Source organism: Balaenoptera borealis (assembly GCF_965194805.1).
Source record: "Balaenoptera borealis genome assembly, chromosome: 13".
Lineage (NCBI taxonomy): Eukaryota > Metazoa > Chordata > Mammalia > Artiodactyla > Balaenopteridae > Balaenoptera > Balaenoptera borealis.
Genome location: NC_138870.1, coordinates 872267 through 890185, shown reverse-complemented (window position 1 = coordinate 890185; position 17919 = coordinate 872267). Strand labels below are relative to the sequence as shown.

The 17919-nt window shown below is 50.2% G+C and overlaps 1 protein-coding gene and 1 long non-coding RNA gene across 28 annotated transcripts in view; one reads left to right on the top strand and one right to left on the bottom strand.

The window, feature by feature from the left end:
• MICAL3 (microtubule associated monooxygenase, calponin and LIM domain containing 3) overlaps positions 1-17919 on the bottom strand; it is a 176124-nt gene that overhangs the window by 131569 nt on the left and 26636 nt on the right. For 24 of the 27 annotated variants that reach the window (XM_082350068.1, XM_082350045.1, XM_082350071.1 and 21 more), the window contains exon 3: positions 17793-17843. The exons of 2 other annotated variants lie outside the window; for them this stretch is intronic. The gene's annotated coding sequence lies outside the window, so the exon portion shown is untranslated. Of the gene's footprint in view, positions 1-157; positions 294-17792; positions 17844-17919 lie in introns of all 27 variants that reach the window. One more of the 27 variants, XM_082350056.1, reaches the window with a different exon arrangement.
• LOC309609105 lies at positions 233-3397 on the top strand. The gene is made up of 2 exons (XR_014233264.1): positions 233-299; positions 2163-3397. It is a non-coding gene; the product is annotated as an uncharacterized lncRNA (long non-coding RNA).

Below are 17919 nucleotides of genomic sequence, written 5' to 3'. Positions count from 1 at the left end.
AGGCAGCAAGGAGGACAAGCTCTCAACTCAGATTAAAGGCCGAAGCGACTAGGCTTCCAGAGGCGGGCACTACACCAGTTCACGTACAGCCATGTGAGAAGGCATGAGGGAGGCACTGCAAGATGCATTTTTCAATGAAAATAGGGTGCAACCGCACTTGCTGGGAGAGGCACAGGCTGCTGGGTCCTCACACAGCCATCGGAGGATGGGGCGGCCACGCTGCTGGGGGTGGAGCAGTCACTGAGATCACCGTACGATTTACTTCTGACAGTGTCACTGCACCCTCTGAGCTCCTAAACGTTAATATAAACAACAAACATACTATCAGAAGCCATTAAACGGAAATGTCTCACAAGCAGTCGGACTTTTTTTTAAACAATCAATGCACGCTCTGATGTTAACTTCAGGCCAGACTTCCCCGGCTCTCCCTCCCAGGGTGCGACCCCATCTCCACCCTCTTCTCTCCGGAGCGGCGCCCTGGTGCAGGCCTCCACGCTGCCTGCCTGGCTCAGCTGGGACTAAGTCTGAAAACCATCCGGGGGGGGCCTGTGCTCCCTGTCCCTCAGCCACTGAGGGAGACGAAACCGATATTCAGGACACCCTGGCTCCGGTCCCCCCCAAGGCACACCTTGCTGCGAGCCCCTGAGCGGGACAGTCACCTGCTACAGGAAGAGGGGCCTCCCTCATTTACACTCCACGGTTCCCTGAACAAAACAACAGCAAGATTAGCAGGGGAAACTGCTCCCTTCCACCGGACAAGCTACTCCGTGAGGCTCGGACATCAAGGCGTAAAGAGGAGCCCGAGGCTCAGGGGACAGAGGGGCTCCGAGAGAGCAACGGCCCCTCCACAAAGGCCTGCCAGCAGCACCAGCGTGCCCCCATCCCACCATGTGCACCCCCAGCCAACCAAGAATGCCGTTCCAGCCTGGCCCACCTCATCAAAGACCACAGAGACCGGAGAAGGCAGGGGTGAGAGAGAGAAGAGGCTACACTTAGCTGGCTGACCAAGATAAAGGGATGAAGTGAGTGATAAAGGCCAAGCACCATACAAGCACTTCACCGTCACTCAGGACGGTGGAAGGTCTGGCCACGAGCCACGCCAGGGCAGGATCAGGGCCGGGGGCAGCTTTCGAGAGAACACAGCTACTTTCTCAGGTCACGGGAAAAGGCAGAAACAGGTCCAGAGGGATACACTGCAATACTCTTATGAAGTTGTTCAAAATCTAGTCTGAAAGTCAGGACAGAAAGTCCTCCCTGGTAAAAACAAGGTGTTGATACTAAACGTGAGAAGGAAGAAGTGACAACAGGTGTAAAGGACCCAGGGCAAGTGGTGTCTCAGGCTCCAGGTCTTTTCCTTGGAGGCCCTCTGGCCACCCCGGGACCCTCACCGGCTCTAATCACAGGAGCGCCTTCTACATCTGCACTAGAGTCCCGAAGGCCAGGGAAGGCGTCATTTTCTGTGGTTGGTGGGGGGAACCCCTACTTTTTAAAAGAACAGAAAAAAGGGGAACAAGGCAGCTTGTCTATCATATTAGAAGAGCTAGCACCGCTGGCTTTTTGACCCTCAGCTCTGCAGCTGGTACGCCTCCTGTGTGAACAAGGGTCCAGGCTGTGTATTTACTGGACAAACAGGACCCAGGGGAGTTTCTTCCATTTAGTGTCAGGAGAGTTGCCTTGTAAATGGGACACATCCTTCTCCACGTGCGTGGCAAAGACCTCTTGGGAAGAGCCTCTGTGAGAACACCTACCCACAGTCCCAGAGCATCTCAGCACCTGACACACGGAACCATCCTAGTGTCACACACGTGGACACACACACACACCCGGAATTACCAGGGGACACACATATAAATCTACCAGGCAATTTGGGAGCATCCCTCTTATCTGGAACATACAGTAAAAACCCGTATTTTGTGGTGATATCTGTCTCTTTCTTGCTTTTAATGAGGGTTGATTTACTTTCTCTTTGTTCCAAAAGCAACACTCTACTTTGAGCCCGGTTATCACAGGAGGACCACATCTGAGCTGAGGGAGCAGTAAGCTGGTTCTTAGAAGCTGCCTATTTTTAGTCTCTGGTCCTTCCTGACCTCTTCCCAAGGGAAGGCCCCTCCCTCTGCTCTCCGGCAAACAGCTCTGCCAGAGCACAGGACACTCATACCAAGTGGGAAGTGGGGGGCTGGAGAGCCCTGATGCTGCCCTCCACACGTCAGACTGCAAAGAGGTGAACGGAGGAGCCTGGAGGAGAAGTGGGAGGGAGGACATTTTTTAAATCACAAAGAAAGTGGGAGCAGGACTCAGAAGAGAAATACTGTACAAAAGTCATTTGTCGTCCATCTAGGATGGGAGCACAGCTCTGTGCCACGCAGCTGGACTGGACATCTGTCCTGCGTCTGTCAGGCACGGTAACCTCGCAGCCCACAGCACTGTTGGCAAGCCTGAACCAGCCAAGACAGCCACTCACCCCGCAGAGACCGAGGCCGCCCACCGGCATGACCGCGACTCCCCTGACACGGCCAGCCTTCTCCCTTCACCAAGCAGGGAGTATAGAGGAAAGAGGAAAACACTCGGACACCTGCCTCACTCTGAACTCCAAGATATGTCCTCTTTTCACGAGACTTCACAGTATTTTATACATGTAGCTGTTACAGAATCGCCAACCTGAACTGAAGAGTGAATTCTGCTAATTCCGGTTTTCCACTGACTTGTCATTGTAAAATCGTAAGTATAGGAAGAAGTCTCAATCCCCTCAAGAGTTAAACATTTTTTAACTTGACTTGTAACAAGGTTCAAACATAGTAGGTGAAATATGAATAGATCCAATGCATAAGACAAGGTAAACGCTCTATTTTAAACCAAGAGCAAAGAAAATGAGGAAAAGAATTTGAAAAAGAATATGTGTGTGTGTATAACTGAATCACTTTGCTGTACACTTGAAAATAACACAACATTGTTAATTAACTGTACTTCAATTTAAAAAATGGGGAAAAAAAACCCCAAACAAGATGACTTAAAAAAAAGAGTAAAGGGGGCTTCTCTGGTGGTGCAGTGGTTAAGAATCCGCCTGCCCTGAACGCAGGGAACACAGGTTCGAACCCTGGGCTGGGAAGATGCCACATGCCATGGAGCAACGAAGCCTGTGTGCCATAACTACTGAGCTTGAACTCTAGAGCCCATGAGCCACAACTACTGAAGCCCGCATGCCACAACTACTGAAGCCCGTGCGCCTAGAGCCCATGCCCCGCAACAACAGAAGCCACCACAGTGAGAAGCCCATGAAGCCCGTGCACCACAATGAAGAGTAGCCCCTGCTCGGTGCAACTAGAGAAAGCTCGCGTGCAGCAATGAAGACCCGATGCAGCCAAAAATAAATAAATAAATAAAACTTAAAAAAAAAAAAGAGTAAAGGAAGTGACAGTCCAGCTGATAAACTTAACAATTTTCATCTTCAAAGAGCTTGACATCTGTGAACTCACCCACATATGTACACCCCGCCTTGCATGGGGCACACCAGCAGACAGCAGAACACAACCCAGGCCTCCGCTCCAACACTAAGTACACGCACCGTATCACAGCAGCTCCCAAAGCCGACCTCCGGATGCCTGTACCACCCCACTCCCATCCCACCGCCTGCCCTAGAAGAAGAAATCATTTCGTAACCTGGCAAGTCCCCCCCTTCCCCTCCCGGCCCAAAGGAAGGGCAAGAGCTTGGGGGAGGACGCATCCACTGTGTTGCGACAACCTTGCTGACTTTCTAACTGCATTTCTGAGCGCTCCCAGGACAGTTCTTTAGGTCAGCTTCCACCGTTTAGTAGTTCTGTGCATCTGTTTGCAGCAGCATAAACCCTGGGGCGGAGGGGGCAGGGGGGGGCACGGTGTTCCAAGGCAGCTGCTCCCCTCACAGCCTCACGCCTCAGCCAGGCAGCATTTGGTGCCAGGCACCTCCCTGAGACTGGTGTTCTTGGGGACACTGAATACAGAAGATAGGGACTTGTCCCCCAGAGCTGAGGGCACATCCTGGAAACCATAAGACCACAAGGGGGGCAGATGGAACATGACCCTTAGAAAGCTGTCCCTATTTCAGCCATTTTATAAAACAGTGGATGTCTCAAAGGCTAGCAAGAATCCAATTAAAGCGCTTTAAAACTTCTAGCGATTGTTGAGTCCATGAATGCCTTCATTTTGTACCATCTGGCTACCACTTGCTGAGCATTATGTGCCAAACACTGGTGTATGCTTTACCTACATTATTTCATTTTATCTTTAGAACAACATTGTAAGTATGTTGTCACCCTCATTTTAGAGATCAGACCATTACATTAGGGTTTGAGAGAATAATCAAGGCCGCATACCCACAGCAGGTGAGGGAGCTGGGAGAACTTATCTACCGAGGGTTGGCTGGTTCCAATGCCTATGCCCCTTCCACAAATGTTGCCGCACTCGGTGCATTCAAATTTATTGTGTCTCCTCTTAATTTTCTTGCTCTTTTAAGCAGTATATTTTTATGTGCATGCATGTCACATCTCTCATACAATTCCCTACATGCTGGCAAATTTTTTAAATGAAGGGTGACTGCTAGTCAACCCACAGATATTGATTAGTGCCTGTTCAGTGCCAAGACTGCATCAGGTACTGCCAAGAGATCAAAAAGAAAAGATAAATTTGCAAAGGGGAGGACAAAATACTGAGACTGTTAACTTCTAACACAAGGTGATAAACAAACACAACAGGAGGCCCGAGAGCAGGTGCTCCTCTGCGTACACCCCTCACCCGAGAGCCCTTTTAATGCAGATTCAGATGCCACAGGTCCAGGTGGCGACCTGGGAACAAGCTCCTGAGCAGCAAGGAGCCAAAGGATTTCAAAGGTCTACCTGGGCTGGGGTGCTCTGGAGAAGGTAAAGAAGTGAATCAGAAACAGCCTTTACACTTAGAGGACTGAGTAGAATTGGAGAAGTTTGGGATACAGTGTTGGGAAGAGAGAAAATAGTATTTTAGATGGAGCGAAAAAATTCAGGCAAAGGAGAAGCATGAAACACAGGTCATTCAGGGGATAGCTGTCTGTGTAAAAAAAAGATAAAAATATTCCCAAACTGTATCACTACTTAGGTACCAAGAATTACGAGACTTAATTATCTTGAAGAGCCCTGAGTGGCCTGAGAATAAGTTCGAGGTAGGGAATAACTTCAGTGTGTTGGTCTAATAAAGGGCAACACCCGTGATAAACATCTTGCAGAAGGCAGCCCCAGCTACTCGGCTACTTGGTGCCCCTCCGAGGTTTAAGGCCATGAACTTGGGCGCACACCCAGCCACTAGCCAAAGAATGTTCACGAGATATTTTTAAATACTTGCCATCCCGTAATGACCAGGAAAGGAAATCCCACTGTCAGCTCCACCCTATGTCGACCTCCTAACACGGGTCTCCCAGGAGAAGGGCCAGAACAGTGGTCTCCAACTGTGCCATCTGGTGACGTGGCCCCACTTCCGGGCTGGGTCACTTCCTCTGCTGTCTCAGACCGAGTGGCTCTGCCGGTGCCCAGTAAGCTCCTCAGCAAACAGAAATGAAGAGCCAGACGCAGGGGGGGTCACCAGGACGCCCCGACAGCATGCACGCGCTGGGAAAGCAGGGCAGCGCGGCAGGAGCGCAGTGCGCACCACAGGGACGGGGTCTGCACCAGGGCTCACCTCACAGGCCACACAACGGCTCTCAGTCCGTTTGTACATTTACAAAATGGACATCACAGTCCAAGCCCTACCTACCCTACGATTGCAAATCAATTTCAGCAATGTCTGTGAAATGCTTCTTAAGCTGTGAAGCACTATAAAAAGACAATTCCTTACTCTTAAAGGGTCTGAGAGATAGAGAGGCCCTTTATGACACTCTCCCTTTCTTGTCAGCACCCCACTGTCTGTATCTGGTATTTAATATCCCTTTCACCAAAGGAAAAACCCAAAGCACAAAGAAGAAACCACAGACCCGTTCAAGGTCAAACACCAAATACGTGTGTTTGGAGGAGTGAAAGCCATGGCTCAAGGTTGCCACGAAGTTAAACATTTTTCTGTCATGGGAAAATAAGAGAGCAACCTCCTAATTTGCCTCTAGAGGTCCGATGTTTTAACCCTTCCTAAAGGTGCCCTGCAGAGTCAAACCACTGGACCCACACTTGTGTGAACCAACCCAAGAGCCTAGGCGGAGCTGACCGAGGGTGGACAGGACTGCAGCACTGACCCGACAGCTCCCTGGACCACACCAGCCGTGCGGGCAAGGCTTCAGCTTCCTTTTCTGTAAAGACAGGCCAGGACTACCTAAGTGATTAGACCTCCTGTAGGCAGCCAGTCCCCAACACCCGGAACAGGTAGAAGCTTCTCTGAAATAGTTAGGTGCTTGGCCCAGCACCTCCAAGACCCATGCACCTCCCTACAGACCCTTTAGACAATCGTGTGTTCTAATTTCCTTAAGGCACCGCTAAGTCCCAGCATCCAGACTAGAAACCTCTGGAGTGAGTGACCAGCTCCGACATGCAAAGGCAGCCTCCTCAAATCTCCCACCACATTCCACTCTCCCAGCCTTTTAAAGTTTGCCACAATTCTAGAATTGAGAAGGCAGACCTAAGCCAACCTGGGTACATTTGGGGGAAGGGAGGGAGGAGTGGAAACAGAAAGAGGAAAACATCAAACAACCAATCAGTCACGCTGCAAAAACCCTGAGCTTTTGTGATTTGTCATTTGAGGAGAGGAGCCCACACAAGCTGGCACGTCCCGCTTGGCAGGTCCCCACTCAGAGCTGAGGAGCACGGCCCCAGCAGAGCACCTGACGAGCGGAAGGCAACCATCCGTGCGTGATGTGTGTAAGAGCCGGGAAGCCTCAGTTCAACCCTAACTCTGTCCCTTCCCCATCCACGTGGCTCCACGGGAGTTTCTTAACCTCTGTTTCCTTTTCTGGCCTCAGAGGAGGCTGGAACGTATGTAAAATACCTCTCACAGTGCCAGACACACAGAAAATACTCAATAAAGCCTGGAGATGAGGACGATGCTGGTGGGGACTCTGCCTTCCAGCCTCATGTCAGGAAACTAAATTCGAAAACCTGCATCCAAGAGATCTCACGAATGTGCTATTCTTAGTGGAAAGTAGTCTTGTGACATTTTCCCTCCTCTTTCCTATAGAAGGGAAGTCATCTGTCTCCAGGCACCTCAACCTGATCTGAAGACAGACAAAAACATTCAGCTAACCTTCTCTTGTATCTATAAAGCCTGAACCAGACTCCAGTGGAAAAAAATAAGAACGTGACCACCTAAAATAAACTGAACACAAGAACCTCTGAAACCAGCCCTCAAAAGCAACTGAGGGGGGACTTCCCTGGTGGTCCAGTGGTTAAGAATCTGCCTTCCGGGCTTCCCTGGTGGCACAGTGGTTGAGAATCTGCCTGCCAATGCAGGGGACACGGGTTCGAGCCCTGGTCTGGGAAGATCCCACATGCCGCGGAGCAACTAGGCCCGTGAGCCACAACTACTGAGCCTGCGCGTCTGGAGCCTGTGCTCCGCAACAAGAGAGGCCGCGATAGTGAGAGGCCCGCGCACCGCAATGAAGAGTGGCCCCCACTTGCCACAACTAGAGAAAGCCCTCGCACAGAAACAAAGACCCAACACAGCCAAAAATAAATAAATAAATTAATTAATTAAAAAAAAAAAAAAAAAGAATCTGCCTTCCATTGCAGGGGATGTGGGTTCAATCCCTGGTTGGGGAACTAAGATCCCGCATGCCGCAGGGCAACTAAGCCCATGCACTGCAACTACTGAGCCCATGCTCTCCGGAGCCCGAGCACCACAATTAGAGAGAAGCCTGCGTGCTGCAACGGACAGCCCGCGCGCTGCAATGAGAGACCCCGCGTGCCGGCGTGCCTCAACTAACACCGGACGCAGCCAAATAAATAAATTTAAAACAACAACAACAACTAGGGGATGGGAGTGGGGGACACAAAGCAACTCCATGTAAGCCAGGAACACCCTCCCCTGGGAAAGAAGGGAAATGACAGGCACAGCCAGACCCCAGATATGGGTGACCTCCTGAGCCCCAGGCCTCCCATAAGGCACTGTGTCTTAGCTGTCCCAATAACCAGTTATGATGCTGGGAGCAGGGGGCGGGAGGGATCAATATTCCAATAGCCAACAAACAAGAAACCCCTAGTTCTAGTGCTTGAGAAAAAGAAAAATCATTTAAGGAACACTCTGGGGAAGAAGTGTGGCGTTCATACAAAATACCATGTTAGGAAACTGTGAAAGGTGGTGGGAACTTACCCACTGCTATAAAATAAGCTCCATGACGGTACGGACTTTTCTTTGTTTGGCTTGCTGCTATCGTCTCCAGCACCTAGAACCATGCTTGGAACACAGAGGCACTCAGACACTCGCTGAATGAACGAAATAAAGAGGAAGCAGCAGCTATGTGACATGGTTAAGGGCACAGGCTGTGAGTCAAACAGAATCAGATTCAAATCCTGGTTTTGTTACTTAAGTCTCAACCTCTCAGAGAGACAATCAGAGCACTGGACAGGGACTGGCAGCTGCAGCCCCGTATTCCACCCTAACCCTAACCCTAACCCCTAACCCCTAACCCTAACCCCTAACCTTAACCCTAACCCCTAACCCTAACCCCACTCCACCCTAACCCTAACCCTTAACCTTAACCCTAACCCCAACCCCTAACCCTAACCCCTACCCCAACCCTAACCCTAACCCTAAGCCCATTCCACCCTAACCCTAACCCCTAACCCCAACCCTAACCCTAACCCCTAACCCTAACCCTAACCCTAACCCCAACCCTAACCCCATTCCACCCTAACCCTAACCCTAACCCCTAACCCCTAACCCTAACCCTACCCTAACCCTAACCCTAACCCCATTCCACCCTAACCCACGCCACAGTGTGTCTGCTCCGCCCCCGCCCCCTCTCCCTCTCTATCCCTGCGTTCCTGTGGAAGACATGCCCACCCACCCCTCTCTACAGGGAGCCTTCCTTCTGTCCTGTACAGCCAGGGATTAGCAGGCAGACCAGCACTGGGAGAAGCTAGTACAGCAGGAGAAACAGACGGCATCTAAAAAGGCGCCCAGCTGAGAACCAACCAAAATCTAAGAACCAAGACAGCCTCCTACGCTCACTCACACAGTGATTCCCACCTATCAGCATCCCATAATATGCTAGTTTGATTTTTACAAATTAACACTTTCTCAAGCTGCTGAGAGCACCGTTTTCTAAGATGAACCCCACAATTCTCTTGACAGCTCAACGCAAATCTGCTACGCATCTCAATGTGTCAGGGACAATTTCCTAGACAACTTCAGCCAGGGGTGGGAGGTGGAAATACATCTCCTGCCCGAAAAGTCCCCAGCTGACGTCACAGAGCTGCTGAGGATTTCAAGTGGAAAAGATCTGAGAGAACTCCAATTAACTCACTGAGCTGAGCATAGGATCCGGGTTTCCTGAGGACTTGGGTCCAGAGAATTTAGGAATTTCAGATTTTTAGTCATAAGCCCAAACCTTGGACCATTACGTGGTATTTGTGGATGTGTACGTGCGAGGCGGAAGAAATAAGCAGGAAGACGGACTCCTGAGTGTGTCCTCTGTGACCCTGACATCCTAGGAGACACAGCCGCAGAGGGACACACACATCAGCTTCTCACTGTACTGACGTCGCACCCACTCCTCCGAGGACCTGCAACGGTGAGTGACACAGCGAAGCCAAGAGGGGTCGCACATCACGATCACAGCTTCTAAACAAAACAGGGTTCGGGGAGGGGAGGGGAGGAAGAGTCCCGAGATGTAAGAACAGCAACCTCCCAGGTGTGCCCAGGCCTGAGCTGCCACTGCTGCCAACTAAGACGTCACCTCCAGAAATACATGCCCCTCTTACCCACCAGGCTGCCAACTGACTCCTGCAACTGGATTATCATTCAGCTGGAAGGAGAGACGCAAGGACAGCCAGTCAGTATCCAGAGAAAGAATCACTGTCCCTCCGGACGCCTGCAGGAAGCAGGGCACACTCATGTGAGACATGCCAGCTACAGCAAAGAGCTCAGACACACTCACTCACTGTAGCAAGCCTTCTTTCTTAGCAACAGAACCCCAACTTGATCAGGGCCAGCAATGGTACAAAACCACACTTCCCAGCCTCCCTTGAAGCTAGCTGTGACCATGTTTTCTAAGTGCTGGCTAATGAGATATAAGCAGAGGTGTGTGAGCCTTCCAGAAAGACTCCTTTAAGGGAGTTGTCTTACATGGGAGAGCAACTTTTTGTCTTTCTCTTCATTTCCTCTGTTTTGTGTTTTTCGTGGAAACAGAAATATGATGGCTGGAGCTCCAGCAGCCATGTCTGACCACCAGGTAACCTAAAGGATGGAAATCATGTGCCAGGGCAGTGGAGTTAGGTCAGTTAAACTCTCACCTGTCAACCCACGGAGTGGACCACATGCTGCAGCTAATAGGGCCAGAACTTCTATCTTTCTAGACAGAAGGAGGCAACGTCCTGATGACCATGGAAATGGCTACTGGCTGAGCCTCCCACCTCTAGGCCTCTTTACATAATGGAGAAAACCTTCTTTCATGTTTAAGCCATATTTTGCAATTCCCAGCAGTTTTGAAACTAACCCTAACGGATACACTAACCTTTATTTACTAAGGGAAGCTGTGAAGGAGACAGAACTGTGCACAGTCTTGCAAGGAGAACAGGACAGACTCCAACGGGGCCACTTACACAGAACGGCTTTGGCTGGACTTTCCTAAGTGGTAAGCCCTGCTACTAAAAAAGAGCAGAGCTTTTCTCGGAGTTAAGAGGAAGGAAGGTTCATCCCCAAGCAACTAAATATTCCACGTTACCCATAACTGAACTCTCAGGATAAACCGACCCCGGGAGGTGGCATGATTTGACCTCTAGGGTGATATTCACCTACAGATTTTCATCACCAATTAAAATTATGCAAACCCCATGACCCTCAACTTCTAACACTTTTAGGCCAGCTCATCTACTACCACCTCCTGCAGAAAAGCCCCGCCAACGCAGAGCCAGCAGACCTCTAACCCTTCTGTCCATTAACTCACCAACTAGCACACACCCTTACTCGGGTTAGGTGCTCAGTCCACGTGGTGTTATGTTCCCCAAAATGCAAACGCTTAACAGTCAGAGACAACAAGGGCTAGAGGCAGTTATAGAAGAAGGAAAGTGTCCTCCCCGCAAAGGTGCCTCCCCTGCTGGCCCAACCTCACCCTCTTCTCCCGTTAAAGATGGAGCAGATGCACTCCTCTGCCCCAAAGCCCAGGTCAAGTTGAACTGTCCATCCGTGGAGAGGACCATACCACCAACACGTTGCGACCGGCAGGGCCAGAACGGACCATGAGAAGGGGGCTTAGGTGGTGGTGGCCCTGGCCCTACGGCCCATTTTGCACCATGCGTGATTTACAATGACTGCCTACCCTTTGGAGAAGGGAGGAGAGGGCAGGATGGTTTTTGCAAGTATTAGGTAGGTTAAGGAAATAAATTCCCCCCTGGTAGGGATGGAATCCTTCTAGGACAGAAAAACAAACATAGATCAATAAAGGGAGGAAAAACCCTGCAAAGAGTATAGAAAAAAAGAAAATTAACTTCATGTAAGACAGACCTCATAAGGACAGTTTACAGGAAATGGACTCATTTGACATGAAAATGAAAAAACTCAGGACACCTTCCCTGCCTTCAAGACCCACTAGTATTCCAGTGTCTAGAAGTGTACTTTGTATGCAAAAGAGCATTTACTATTTGTTGACTGATTAGCAAAAGGCAGCTGGCAATCCTCTCTGAGCCTCACAGGAAAAGATGAAAAGAAGATGTGCACAAAGAGCAGCAGACCGGCTCCAGGTAAGTGGTCCTCATGTCCAGGGTAGAGATGGTCCGGGCAGCTCGCGGCCCCCCCGCCCTACCCTGTGCAGCATGGTCAGTTCCATCCTTACTCCTACAGAGGCTTATCGGCCCTCCTTCCCTGCCTTCCCACTACGCTGTCTGTCGTTACTTCATCATTTGCTTCTCACTAGGCAGTGAGCCCACTGTGCGGGGCGGGGGGATGCATGTCTTATTCAGTGTGTGTGTGTCTGCACACTGTGGGCCCCAGAGCCTGGCTCCTAGAACATAATGGATGCAGAACAAATGGATGAGAATGAAGCCAACAAGTATTTGCTGTTCACTCCCCACGTGCCTAGCACTGGGGACCAGAGTGAATAAGACAAACACTCCTGTCCTCAAGGAGCTTTCATTCTAGTGGGGGAGACAGCAGGCAAGCAAACGCCCACATATTAGAGGGAAACACGCGCTGCGGAGGAAAAACGCAGTGTGGGAGAAGAACGGGAGGTGCTGGCTGGGGAGGGTGGCTGCTGTCACCCAGACTGGTCTGGGATTACCTGCAAGGGAACAGCACGCAAGACTGGAGGTGGGATAGTGCCGCCAGGGGACAACAGGCTGTGTGGGACCTTGCAGGCCACTCTGAGGACCACTGGCTGCTGACAATACATCTCGGGGTGCAAGGGGGGAAGCAGGGAAACCGGTTTGGTGGTTACTGCAAAAATCCAGGGGATGGATGACTGTGACTTGGCTAAAGCGGTATCACTATAGGTTGTGGTCAGATTCCGGATCAAAATACAAAAGTGGAGTTCACAGAATTTGCTAATGGATAAAATATGAGGTATGAGAATAAGAGAGCCTGAGGAGCTGAAAAGATAAATAAAGAACAAATACAGGGCCTCCCTGGTGGCGCAGTGGTTGAGAATCTGCCTGCCAACGCAGGGGACACGGGTTCGAGCCCTGGTCTGGGAAGATCCCACATGCCGCGGAGCAACTAGGCCTGTGAGCCATAATTACTGAGCCTGCGCGTCTGGAGCCTGTGCTCCACAACAAGAGAGGCCGCGATAGTGAGAGGCCCGCGCACCGCGATGAAGAGTGGCCCCCGCTTGCCGCAGCTAGAGGAAGCCCTCGCACAGAAACGAAGACCCAACACAGCACCCCCCAAAATAATAAATAAATAAATAAATAATAATTAAAAAAAAAAAAGAACAAATACATAAACCTCCTTCCTGCTGGGTCCCACTGGCAGCCCACGCACAGACGAAGTAAGCCCTTGGCCAACTCGCTGTGCAGGAGCGTCACACCTGGCGAAGCTGGTCCCCTGGCAGATGCCCTCCCCCACGCTCGAGAGCTGACCCTGGATCCAGCCTCTCACCCCACCCCCACTTTGCTTCCTACACCCTTGGCCCCGTGACCCTTTGCTAAGTAGATGGGCACATGGTCTCACACCCACAGAATCTGCTCCTTTATCAACCATGAACAGGTCCAGAACAGCTCAGTGGAGCTCCTGATAAAGAGAAGGTCTACATCCTTAGCACGTTCCCCAACTGCTAGAGTCTCTTCCCCACACTTTGTGCCACTTAAGGAGGCAGTATCACCTCCAACACAGAGGAGGCGGCCCAGACTTGGGGGTGGAGGTGGGAGAAGGGAGACAAGAAGGGGAAAACAAGAGAGCAGCCGCTGGAGGGTCTGCACCCCAAATGCCCCCTCAGGCTGTGCCTGTCCTCAGCTATTCAAGAGCATCTCCTGCTCAAGGGAAGGCCTCCATCCCCACCCACACGTGCCATCACCACCATCACCAAATCACCCATCTAGACCTACTCCTCTCCTCTTCCACCCCACTTTCCAAAGAGCAAAAGGGTACTTGGCATTTCCATGAGATTCACCTTTAAAAATATACTGTTTGGGGTTTCTTTTCCTAGCCAAATCCATACAATCTTGTCCTGAACATTCAGCCTGAGACAGACAATAAGACATACAGAAAAAAGAATTCAAAATGGGGCAAAGGTAGGGAAGTGCTTCTTACTGATTATTTTCTAGGCCAATGACTGTAAGATCATGGTAAGCGTGTCAATCAAGTGTTTGCTGACTGCTCACAAAGTGGCCAACATACGATGACCCCTGGAAGAGACACGCAGACAAGACAGCATTCCCACCCTCAAGAAGCGTACAATCCAATTAAGGAAGAAACTACCGCAGGCACGAGAGCAAACAAGCAAATGCTTCCTATACTGCGTGGCCAGGCTATCGGAGTAAGGATGGTTAGGATCTGGGTGAGCAGAGAAGAGACAGAGGAGGCACAGACAAGGCTAGAGGCAGCACTCAGCAGAGCGCACGCAGGGGACTGGGAGCGTGGTGACAACTGCCCTGTGGGCTTCCAAAGCCAGGTACGACAGCTGATGGGGGCCTTGCAGCGAGCAGCCCAGCCTTCGAAGCAGGATGGCTTGGCCACAGCCAGGAGGGTGGTACCAAGGAGGATGGAACTGCAGCCAGGCAATGTCCAGGAGGCCTGGACAGTCACTTGGGCATAAAATGAAGGGGGAAGAGACTAGAACTATAGCAATGGGAATCGGAATCTAAAAAGGGAAAGTCCTTACAATACTGAGCACCAATTATGGCAGGTGTAGTTTTAGACATTGGAGATAAGCGATTTCCAAAGACGTTTTGAAGAAAGAAATAACAAAGTGGATTAGCTATAGAGGGTATACAAACCAACTGCTGACTTTATTTACTACCTGCATTCTGTTCAAGGGTGGAAAGGCTAATAAATACTTTATATCCCAATCAGTGGCTTAATTTTATCTACAACTTTCTTAGACACAGAATGCTTAAAGGAAGACTCTGTTAGGGACACACACACACACGTGAGATGAAATGACAGCCATCTTTAGTCCTTCATGGAATTATTTTGCTTCCCTGTGTTTTACATAAATATGGATGAAAAGATCTGAAAATTCCTATCTCCCAAGCAGTAAAGCAAGACCACTGTTAACATGTAACGGGCCTACATCACCATTCCTTACCCTGCCACGGCCAAGCACACCTTCCTTCTGCGGGAGCCTGAGGAGGTGACGACAACGGGCGGGGGCTCAAAGTACCTCTGACCCCCCGGGCACTGAGGAAGGCTTTTCACTCATCTGAGCCCTCTCTCACCCTCTAAGTGCCCCACAAGCCCCAGGGGTCACGACAAACCTGGCACACAGGCTCTGCTGAAGACACGGCCACATGCACTGGGAGCCGTGAAAGCTTCTTCTGCCACCTCCCACCCTAACCCACACTCCAAAATGCCACAGACTGAGCATCAGCCTCCCAGGGAAGATGCTCAGGCTCCAGACAACTGAGCAGCCAGCTGAGGGTCAGGTACCTAAGGGTGTATTTAAGGATGTGGCCCCTCTCCGCTGCATTTATAAGACAGGGCAATTCTGAGCCCCTCACAGACTCTTCAGTGCAATGGCAATGACGACCAAGGTGCTCACAGAGACGCCCTTCTATGCGTCCCCAAGGCAAAGGCAGGTTGGTTTCCTAAGCCCAAGCCACAGGACATTGTAAGTGGAGTATATTCAAAGCAGTATACTACTGAGCTGGAATCCCGTGTCCTCACAAGGATGAAGAAGGAGCCAGTCGTTACCCAAAACCCGCCTCTCCTCCTCAGCCCCAGTGCGAGAACCAAGGAGGGCAAAGCTGGAGCAAGGCCAGTCTGCTGTATCACTCTGCCACTCTGGTCTGCAGCAGCCAGCCCTGCTCCGACAGGCTGTCCTCCTGTACATCCTTCTGATGCACTTTGATCTTGCACGGTTGAGGCCAAATATGCACAAGCCGAGTCTTCTGGCGATTCACAAAGTAACTGCTAACGGAGGACACTGCTCCAGGTAAGACACCACTGCCCTCAAACGAGGCTTCTTCTGTTTGATCATCTGCCCACGGGGCTAATGCGAGCATCTGGGTTTTGTCCACCATCTCTGCACATGGCACACGTCCATACTTATTACCAACCGTAATGGGGGGCAGGGGAGTCAAAGGGATTAGCTCCACAAGACTTTGACCCTACCTGAGATGAAAGTCTTAAAACCAGACTCACGCCTCTGCCAGCCGTCACCCACCTCAACACCGTCGCAGCCTACACCAGAATCCTACAGACACCCAGGTTGTGTGGACAGGGAATTGGATCCACAAATAAACTGTCCCTTTAAAGATCCACAGCAATTTAAAAGCAGCTGGTTTCTGGTATGAACCAGTCCTCAGAAAGCAACTCTCACTTCATCTACAAAGGACAAGGTCCAACAATTTGACTTTTGTTTAAAAAAAATAAAATAAAAGGAAAGAATTGCTCCACACAGATAAATTCAAGACTCAGACACAACTGCTGGTTCAAGAACAGGGCTTGAGGGCTTTTCAAAGCAGCCAGAAGGCTGCTCAGTTTGACTGTCCTGCTAAAGCTAAACGTGGCTGGTTGAGGTCTGGGTCGAGGGGAAGGGAAACAGTCCTGAACAGAAAGGTCCCGCCTGCAGGGGCACAAAGCAGGCGCAGAGCTCACTGTGGGGCCTCTGCACTGCCCATGCCCAGGGCAGATCCAGCAGAGCTGATCTTGCCCATACAGGCAGGTATCTGCTGCCCTGCCCTGCAGTAGCAAGTCCTCCAACAGAGGCAACTGTGTGGCCAGAGGAAATCCAGACTTCTCTCTCCTCTCCCTCTCTCCCCATCTTTGTTTAAAAGAGAAGGGGAGGGACTTCCCTTCCCTGGTCGTCCAGTGGGTAAGACTCCGCGCTCCCAATGCAGGGGGCCCGGGTTCCATCCCTGGACCGGCAACTGGATCCCAAAAGCCGCAACCAAGAGTCTGCATGCTGCAGCTAAGAATCCCACATGCTGCAATGAAGATCCCGTGTGCCGCAAATAAGACCCGGAGGAGCCAAAATAAATAAATAAATAAATACTTTAAAAAAAAAAAAAGAGAAGGGGAATACTTCTGTGCCTAAGAAGTGTTGCGACTGCAAGAGTCCTATATCAAAAAACAATGACTGAGGACTTCCCTGGTGTTCTCAGAATCTGCCCTGCCAATGCAGGGGACGCAGGTTCGAGCCCTGGCCCGGGAAGATACCACATGCCGCGGAGCAACTAAGCCTGTGTACCACAACTACTGAGCCTGCGCTCTAGAGCCCGTGAGCCAGAACTACTGAGCTCATGAGCCACAAATACTGAAGCCCACGCGCCTAGAGCCCATGCTCCTCAGCAAGAGAGGCCACCGCAATGCGAAGCCCACGCCCCACAACGAAGACTCAACGCAGCCAAAAATTAAAAATATAAATAAATAAATTTATTTTAAAAACAAAACAAAACAAAACAATGACTGAGACACTGCTTTGGGAAAGATCTCCAGTATTCTCCTTACTTGCTGCAAGTAATAAATCCTTCCTTCTCCCCCCAAAAAAAAAGAAAAGAAAAGAAAAGAAAACAATGGCTGACTTTTTAAAGGATTTCAGTAATACCTGGGATCTCTAAAAGATCCTGAAATTGGCACAAGATGGTTATAATTTCAGTGCTTAAGAGAAGCTCTGAAGTCACATCATTTCCACACAGCGATCAGAGGTAGTTTCTTACCATATAGTTGGGAGGCTTTATTTTTTGGTCTCCTGCCTCAAAGAAAGTCCCTACTCCAAACCAAGTACTGTGATGGTGGTAATAATGATACTATCAAAAATATCAGCTGCAATTTATTAATCACATTACCACACACCAGGCATGTTTAAGAGCCAGCTACCTATCTTTCCTCATTTAATTCTCCTTGTGAGGTAGGTACAATTTTTAGGCTGATTTTATAGATAAGAAAAAGGAGACACAGAAAAGTTAAGTAACTTGCCCAAAGTCACACAGTGAATGATATAGCTGGCACTTAACCCCAGGAAGTCTGGAACCACTAGACTAAACAGCCTCTGTACTTACATCTGCTAGATCTTCATCCTGAAACAACCCTGTGAGTCATCATAGGGTTATCTGCAAATTACAGATGGGGGAAAAAAAGAATGAAGAAAGGTCAGATAATTCGTCCAGCTAGTAAGCTACAGGGACA